This window comes from Triplophysa rosa, linkage group LG9 (genome assembly GCF_024868665.1).
Source record: "Triplophysa rosa linkage group LG9, Trosa_1v2, whole genome shotgun sequence".
NCBI lineage: Eukaryota > Metazoa > Chordata > Actinopteri > Cypriniformes > Nemacheilidae > Triplophysa > Triplophysa rosa.
Genome location: NC_079898.1, coordinates 23,966,992 through 23,976,448, shown reverse-complemented (window position 1 = coordinate 23,976,448; position 9,457 = coordinate 23,966,992). Strand labels below are relative to the sequence as shown.

General features: G+C 34.8%; 1 long non-coding RNA gene across 1 annotated transcript; it reads left to right on the top strand.

The window, feature by feature from the left end:
• Positions 1–2,481: 2,481 nt before the first annotated feature.
• On the top strand, positions 2,482–5,126 carry LOC130559595 (uncharacterized). The gene is made up of 3 exons (XR_008963591.1): positions 2,482–3,607; positions 3,713–3,834; positions 4,716–5,126. It is a non-coding gene; the product is annotated as an uncharacterized LOC130559595 (long non-coding RNA).
• The last annotated feature ends 4,331 nt before the right edge of the window (positions 5,127–9,457 follow it).

Genomic DNA, 9,457 nt, shown 5'->3' with positions numbered 1-9,457 from the left:
AAAACAGAAGGTGAGCTGACATGTTCCTTCTCTGCTCCATCTTTACATGATCTACTAATGACTTTCACAGAAAGAAACATGTTTACATTGCTGCTTTCTCCCTCGTGCAACTGTCGCAATATATTTACTCTACCTTTGTTTCTATTTGTGACGTGAGAATATATGAGATTAGGATGAGACAAACATATGCAGGTGTTCCTGTAGCTCACTCTGTAGATTGTACTGTAGCATGCTATCGCTGCTGTGCTTCTAAAACCTCGTATCTCCATATTTGTGATTTTTATTATTATTATTATGAATAATCTTTTATGTTTGTCACTGGGTTTTGAAAATATCTAACCAATATAAAGTATTAATCATTTTCAGTATGTAATCATTTAAAAAGTGCAGTGTTTTTTACATTTCCTGAAAACTGAGAATTTGGACATACAAGGTTTCAGAAAGACAGTGACAATATTATAACCAGAGAACATGTACATACTGATAAAATATTTAGTGCATGGTTAATTTACCTTAAATGCACTGTAAATTGCTTTGGATTATAACGTCTATAAATGGAAATCAAGTAAGTTTCACTACAAATACTATAAGTGTTTCATCAATGAGCTTTGTTGAGAGAAGGAAATTGTCTCAAAAATTAAGAAAATTTTCTCACAATTGAGATCTGTAATATAATATATTGATTCTCTAGACAGCAATGATGTAAAATGGAGGGCAAACAAGTCTCATGCTTATCAGAGTTTCATACTTTATTACCATACTTTTATTTTACAGTTCTATAGTTTCTTATATTAGTTTTTATATGGTTCCTATGTTGTTGTTTTTTTTTACGTGTAATTGTGTGTAAATATGTATATTTAATGTTTCTTTGCTTTGGCAACATATAAAGACACATGTGTCTCCCCTGTAGTTTAAACTTTACATATAAAAATATCAAATCAATATCAAATCGAACAATTCTCATCAAAACCAAACAATCTTCCATATATTCTATTATTATTTTTAAGCAATATTATGGGACACATCTGAGATGATCATTTTTTTACAGCTTTAAAACGTAAAAACTTATAAAGTCTTTTAAGCTCCTAAAGATCAACATCTGAGCAATGAAAATTGTCCCCTGTGTTTTGGCAGATCCACAGATCATCTTTGTTATTGAACCATAAATGTTGGCAGAACGCGTGAGTGCTTGTGTCCACATGTATGTGTGACAGCCTGTGACCTTACAATGAAAACACATTGCAGGAAGTTGATTAATGAGACTCTCCCCTCTCGACCCCGTGACCTGAACCCTGCACCACCCTGCAGGTACACAGGCTCAGGTCATCAGAGCAGTTTACAGCCTAACCCCGCCCTATGAGGTCAGCGTTCTTTACCGGTGACTAAATTCACTCCCGCAGGGCAGGTGTACGAGTCTGAAACTTCAGCATTTTATCAGTAAAAAAATATAAACTAATATTGTGCATCCTTGAAACAAGATGCATAATTGCAGAAAATATTAAGATTGGTTTCATTTAATATATCTGGATTCAAGTCACTTAAAATAAATGTATCTCGCTTTAGTATGTTTTGATATTTTTAATAGAAAACAATAAAATAAGAAAATGATATATGCATTGCAGACTGAATGTATTGTAACTTACATCATTATGATCAGGCTGTGTTCATCTCCCAATAGGCTATATTTTTATTCAATATGACAGGCTTTCTTCACTGACCTCTAACATCCATTGACAAATGAAAATGAATGAGAGTTTCATTCAGACTGACCAGAAGCTGTAACTCAGAACTATGACTGATCCAATGGGTCCTTCGGCCTGAAGATGTGCCTCAGTTTTGACCCCTGTCTGGTTATATTACTCTGAGGTCATTGACCTTACAAATGAGTCACCTGCTGTCTGGATCTCAGTCTGAGAATGACCACTAACAGACGGGGGGTTACAGGTGAGAACAGGAAATGTAACAATTCTGAAGAGGAAATCATTACCATACCATACCAAATGACAGAATTAAACAGATTTTGCAAGCTTTGTTTTCAGATTTTCTAACTTTTTTATAGTGTTCTAACATTGTTTGAAAGAAGATCTCCTATAAAGATGTTCAAATGTTTGAATATAGTCTTTTGTCACAACTATGATTCGTAAATTGTTGTAAAGATTTGACTAATATTTGAAATGATATATTACGTAAAAATGATAATAATTGATATTAAACAACTATATTTGGGTTAATCTCATGACAAATGTGCTTGAAAATTTGTCATGGAAATAAAATGCCATGAAAAAACTGCATGTTTATTTTATTTTGATATAAACCAAAGCAACTATAGGATTTACTTAATTTTTATGTGAAAATGTTCAAGTTTTACACAGATTTTTAAAATAAAATTTTCTTTAACAAGTTTTTTTACACAGTTTTTAAAGTTAAATTTACAAAAAAATAAGAAAATCTTACTAGTTGTTTTTTACAGTGTACATGATTTATTCATTGAATTGATTTGACTGATAGAGCTTCTAAAGAGAAGACCGTCATGAGGTCAGATCAATGCTGAGAAGATTTCCATCCACTGATAACCAGCTCGTAATAATCACTGAAATCAACAGATAGTTGACCATATTTCAGCGAAATTGTTCATGCTCATCCTATTGATCACACCCGTTTGTGTTTATTTAAGATTAAGTATCCCAGCAGACTGGCACCAATGTTTAGTGGAGGCCACTGGCCTGGTGCCAGCGGGCGCCGGGGGGCTGTGCAGGAGAGACGCTCTGACGCCATCCCGCTGTGATCCTGTATTACTGTTTACATTGAGCTCCCTGGGAAACGTCTGTCATACCAGAGCTGTAAGTCATACGCACACGCTATAATCCTCGAGCCATTAACCGCTGCGTGTGATGATGGATAGACTCCATCAAATGAAGCAGAATTAACTCCAGATGTGTGACGCACTGGATGTGTTTACTAATGATTTACAGAACCAACAATCCACTCAAATTAACATTATAGCCCCTGGTGTTGTTTAGGCAGAACAGAACTTTATAATTGCATTTACACTCATGATCGCAATGTGTCAAATGCATAACCCAAATTCATAATAACTACTGTATTGTCATTATATGGAATAAAGATGGCATGAAAGGATCTTTAAAATAGAGTTTTCCCCATTGCACAATGTTTGAGGTAGGCTACATCGATTGTCTAACTTCAAACTACAAGAATACATTGTTTTTCCTAAATGTACTATTCATTGGAACATTCCCCAATCATTTATTGACTAAACCAGTTTAGCCTCTGTTTATAAGGAGCATTGTTGTATCTGCATTGGCAAATCTCTTCTCCAATGCAAGCAAACACTCAGAATAACTGAGCATCTGCATAGCAACACCATAGCAACCGTCCCAGCATCACATTGGTAAGTTTTGCCCAGGTAAGTACCACTTTAAAAATCTTACAAAAGTCTCTTGAAATCAACGTAACTGAAGATTATTCGATCAATCCTGTCTGAGCTGGTTTTAAGTGTAGCAGCGAATGTTTTGCATAACAGTAATGAGGCTTTTTATTATTCAGAATTTCCCACCCAGGCAGTTCCGACTACATTCTGTCTACATAGGTAAACAATAGAACAATGACAGATAATGACTTATCTGCTTGTAAGTGTGTGGATTGTGTAACCCGCTAACTCTTTCTCTTGTTCTGTCATTGTTTTGTGTTGCAGTCCGCCATGCTTTTAAGCTCTATCAATCACTGTCGCATGCCACAGGTCAACACTGTGCTAATGGAAATGTATTACGGGATTTTATGAGCAGAGCAAGCATCCAGAAAATGTAATCTCTTCAGGTATTTATGAGACATAATGAAAAAGTCAAAAACAAATATTAAGATCCTTCTTCAAACACTCATCTTGTGCAAAATGAAAAGCAAAGATGAAGAGATAATGAAGGATAAAAACACACGCATGCTTATTGAGGTTACCTGTCATACCTGGAGCGCCAGTCCTCTTGAGTGTGTCTGTTTAAAGACCCCTCAGGAACATATTGATTTAGTTCAGCCCCCCAAAAAACTAAGAGTCTAAGACAGGCTATGAAGTAGAGAATAAAATATTGAACGATTTTTTATTTTTTCAAAATATGAAAGACCTTAATGTAATATACAAAAATATACTGTATATATGCACAATATTAGCTAATTTATTTGGACAAAACTGTTTGAGAAAAAGGCAAACTACAGCATAAAGAATATGTTCTTTTATTCAGATATACAGAAAAAGTGCGTAGACAAGCCGCAGTGATTTTCTCTTGACTTAGTAAGTTTTGCTCATGTGAGTGTAATGTTTTTAACAAGTCTCCTTACATACGTAAACTTCTTAAATGCTGACCTTCAGTTCACACTCCAGACACTACATAATTGTGAATACTTCTTCAATAAGATATTTGAATAAAGAATGAAGACTTTGATTTTACAAATTAGACATTATTTTGGCTCTATATACAGTATACAATAAAGACGATTTTGTGAACTTTTAAAGGTACACTAGCATACAGAAGGCATCATTGCTAATTTGAGGCTATCATCTCCCCCCAGCTCCAAAAAAAACATGTTTAGATTTATTTTCTCATAGTAATACCTAAATTACCTACAATAAAGAAAAAAAAAATTCTATTCTATACGGAAGTTTAACTGTAATGCACCATTTTAGAGCTCATTTAATATTTTTTCAGATGGGCACGTGATACTCATGGGAGATCTGTCATCTCAGCATTGGGTTACACTAGAGCAGGAACAGAACGGAACGGACCTCCAGGCCACACAGAGGGTCACATACGATGAACTCTGACCTCTGCAGGTGACCTCAAATTCAGGACACAGCAGGCAGCTGGCGGCTGGTGATGAGTGTATATTGTTGCTAGTTTGAGCCATCTATGCTACCATTAGAGTTACAGTTGTGTTTCTACACTGAAAACACTCGTTCCCTTAATTCAATTGAGTAACTTATATTTAAGTTCACTTAACATGTTGCCTATGTATATTGAATTGCTAAGTTGACTTTACATTCTTAACTATTGACACACAGTATTAAAGCAATTCATGACCTCTCTGTCAACCACTGAATAGCCTTGATTGTCTACAGAAATACATGTGAAAGTGCATTTTTGAAACATATCTTATTGTTGAACAGTATGTATACCAGAGCAAACAAAAATCACAGTAAAGATGACTTTACAGAAAAGTATTTTTGCAATATCGATTTATCGAATTAGTTAAAACCTCTTTTATTAACATATTAAAATTCTGAATCAGTTCTTTTACGTTGACCAATCATATCAAAACATTCAGGTGCAAGGGCTTATGGGTATTTTTCATTGTATTTTCTAGTGATCATTTTAAGTTCGTTGCACTTGAATTTTTAATTGTATGATTTTGAACAATTTAAATGAATTTAATCAATTAATTTGAAAATAATTAAAGAATGAATGGGTCCAAAACCCCAAATTTTAGTCTAGCGCTCACAGTTTAGAGTAGTTGCACAAAAACAAATGGCATCATTGGTTAAACGCAACAATTTGTGGAAGACAATTCAGACTGTGAAATTCATTTTGCTTGCATTTTAATGAATGAGGCCCTGTGTAAACATGTTGCTGCTATATTTAACACATGAATGGTAAGTTGTTAAGGAGGTATTGTTTACGAGACTTTCTTTTTAAAACTCAGCTATCTTTCCTCTCTCGCTCTTGGCACTACATTCTAAGTCTAAGTCAGTTTTTGGGAGGTGAGTTCATGACAAAAGGAAAATCCTAAAATGAAAGTCCAAAATGCAGGGCATGTACCAACACGTTCTAATTTTGGCTAAGGAGGTACCAGCCCTACATTGGCTTCTCCTCCGAGACACTGACAAGCGATTCTAGAGAGAGGCTTCTGGCCCAAAGGACGTGATGTTTTCTTCTATAACAAGCATTAAACACAGAACCCTAGGAATAAAATTTAATTGGATATTCCCTAAAGTTTGAGCAATGAGTAGGTCAAGCTGTTTTGGCTCACGTACTGTATTTCTCAAAGGTGATAAATCAAATCTGCCTTTTTTCCCCCTTTGAGTACAATGATGCTCTGTGGTGACTGGAGGTGAAGAACTCGAACTGAGACAGCAGACATAAATGAAAAGTACATGCTATCAAATGTGACCATAGTATAGATTTGATTTAAACATAGTAGAGACTTTTTGACTCTCGGGAAACGTAATGACAATGTCAAACAAGGTTAGAGATGCTGGTAGTGAGAAAAAAATGTGACCCTGTGAAACACAATAACAGTTTGAAGTTATACTTATGACATCTTTTGTTGGTTAAAATAAAAGCCATTTTGCTTAATAAACACTCCCACAAATAAAATAAAATAAGCAAGCAAGCAGCGCAGTCTCATAAGTGGAAGAGAAGGTACTTAAATGCTACTTGTCAACACCTTAATTCAGACACTTTATTGTCCCGTGAGATGTGTGACAAGCACCATTAGAACTCGAGTTCAAGAGTCTGTGGCTTTCAAGCGGTCATCACAACAGCACCTCCAATGGTTTTATGACCTCTGGCCGGGCAAAAGCTCTCACACGTGCAGAAGGAGATGCAGGAAGAGAAGAGAGAGAGGTGTCTGACTGGAATAGATCTCCTCGGGGGAGATGAAAGTCACCTCCTGCTGACTCTGAGCTCATTGTCTGGTGAAGTGTTATGGATGTAACCAGGAGTGTTGAAGCTTCAATAAAAAAAACAGTGTCTGTTTTTGTCAGGGAATGACTCACAAGATAAAATGTTCACCCTCGGCAAGCAACAACTAAAACCGTTTCGTCTGTTTGATTATAAGAAACACGTTGAGATCTTTATATAGTTGGAATGACTTGGGAGGAAATCTTAAACGTTCCTCCTCATTTTACCGTATTTCCTCAGAGACACAGCACGAATTCATCAGCTGGTGTGAGAGAGAATGATGTCGGCTCTCTGAGGGATAGTCTTCATTTCATTTCCTCCATTTCCTCTGAGGCTGACATTATCCTGAGGTCTTGTGTGGTGTGGAAGACCATCTGCTGCTCTGTCAGGTCTTTGATGTGGTGACACCGACACATAAACCTCATCTGAGCAGTTCAGGAGCGAAGCCTTATCTGTTTCCCATTAAAAAAACCAGCAAAACAAAACAGGATGCTAACACTTGTTAGTGTTGGTGGGTTTCCCGTATTTAAGGGTACCCTTGCAAGAAAATACAACAGCGTCCATTCAAGTGTGCTATTAGTATTTAAACAACAAAAAAGCCACATTTTCTGGCCTATACTTGTACTAAATCTTTTGATCGATATGTACTTCAAATTCGGTCTGAAAATGAGCGACGCTTGGTTGTTCCATCACAGCGAGGCACCGAATCGCTTGCAAAAACCTTTGCTTATTCGTTTCCCCTGTGGTGGAATGAACTGCCAGTCTCCACACGAACCGCAGCATCCTTCACAATGTCAAAAAACAGCTCAAAACATACCTGTTCTGCATCTATTTGACTAACCAATAACTGTCTGTCTGTCTAAAAAGAAAATTGTTGTTTTTCATTCTCTCCTTTGCTTACTCCAGCTCAGTGTTGGGTAAGTTACTCTGAAAAAGTAATTAATTACTAGTTACTAATTACACAATCGATATTGTAATTACATTACTGTACAAGTTACTCTCTTCAAAAAGTATTGAATTACTTATTACTAATTACTTTCTATATCCTACATCAACCTTGATGAGTTAAGTGATTCAAAGATAGATATGAAATGGCTCTTTTAATTCATTCAAATAAATAATATAAAACTACATAAAGTATAATTATTAATTACAAATGTGAGAATTATACATTAAAGCATGGATTTTAAAGTTAGACTTTGAATTTTAATGTAAATTCCTCTTCTGTAAACACACATATTACACAAAGTATTTAATTTAATTACATCGGAAGTAACTGTAATTAAATTACAGAAAAAATAAGAGTAATCCCTTACTTTACTTTTTCAAGGGAAAAGTAATTAAATTACAGTAACTAATTACTTAGTAACTAGTTACACCCAACACTGCTCCAGCTTTAATCCTCCTAGCATGGCGTTGTAAACTAACGCTACTGTTTAGCGTGTTGACAAAATGTTTATATGCTCTCCTTGTAAGTCACTTTGGATAAAAGCGTCTGCCAAATGAATGAATGTAAATGTGAATAAATGTAAATGTGAATAAATGTAAATCAAGGTATATTTCAACAACGAATGAACGTAGTTAGTACAACATTTAAATATGAATATAGTACTTAAAATGCAAAGAACATGCATAAATATTAGAGCTGTCAAACGATTAATCGTGATTAATCGCATCCAGAATAAAAGTTTGTGTTTACGTAATATATGCTGGTGTTCTGTGCATATTTATTTTGTATTTATAAACACATACACATAAATGCATATATATAACTATTAATAAACTTTTATTTACAATTTCAATTATTGGTAAATATAAACTAATACATGTAAAATTTATAGACAAGTATGTGTATGTTTTGTCTTTATAAATACAAAATTAATATGTACACATATATTATGTAAACACAAACCTTTATTCTGTGTGCGATTAATCGCGATTAATCATTTCACAGCCCTAATAAATACTAAACTAAGTATGGTGTTAGGTTAACTAAAAAAACTTACAAATATAATGGAATCAATCAAGATTAGATGCTATAAAAATAATTTGTAAGGCTTTTTGGTTGCAGCTGTTCTTGCAGATGTAAGTTTTAATATTTAGATAATTCTTAGATTCCAGCCGGCTATTTCCTCATTTATTTTGAAAGAGGAATAAGCTGTTTATTTTTCATATAGATGTCATATAGAATTATTTAGCCGACATTCAAAGCAATTTACAAATTAGGCGAACAATGGAAGCAATCAATTCAACAAAAGGGCAAATTAAGTGAAAGTTGTGCAATATAATAAAAAAACTTTGAAATTGAAGCTCCAATAATGTCATTTAATTATAGTGATGTAACTTCCTGCAACACTCTTTTAACAAAATCTACAATACAATTAAATGAGCGTTTTTTAGTCAAATTTGTCACTGAACGTGTTTGAAAACACGTCAATATTGGTTGCTCTTCGAGTTGAAATCATGTCCTTACACCACATACAAAAACAAATACGAAAATTGGACAGATCACTACCTCACGTTTATTTCTGTTTTTCTTTTTCAATCCTACATATGCTGTGGATTCTTGACCAGACAATTCCCAGAGAGTGAGCTGGGATTATGTCTGATCCTGGGAAGTAATCTGTCCATTGAACACAGCATTGACATGAGAATAGAACTGCTGGTTAGTTAATCCATTTCCTGCTATTCTTAAAAGGGTTTAAAGGAAGTGGCAGAACAACATCTGGAGGTTGTTAGAGCTTCTTCCAGAGGGTTAGGAGCCTCTGATG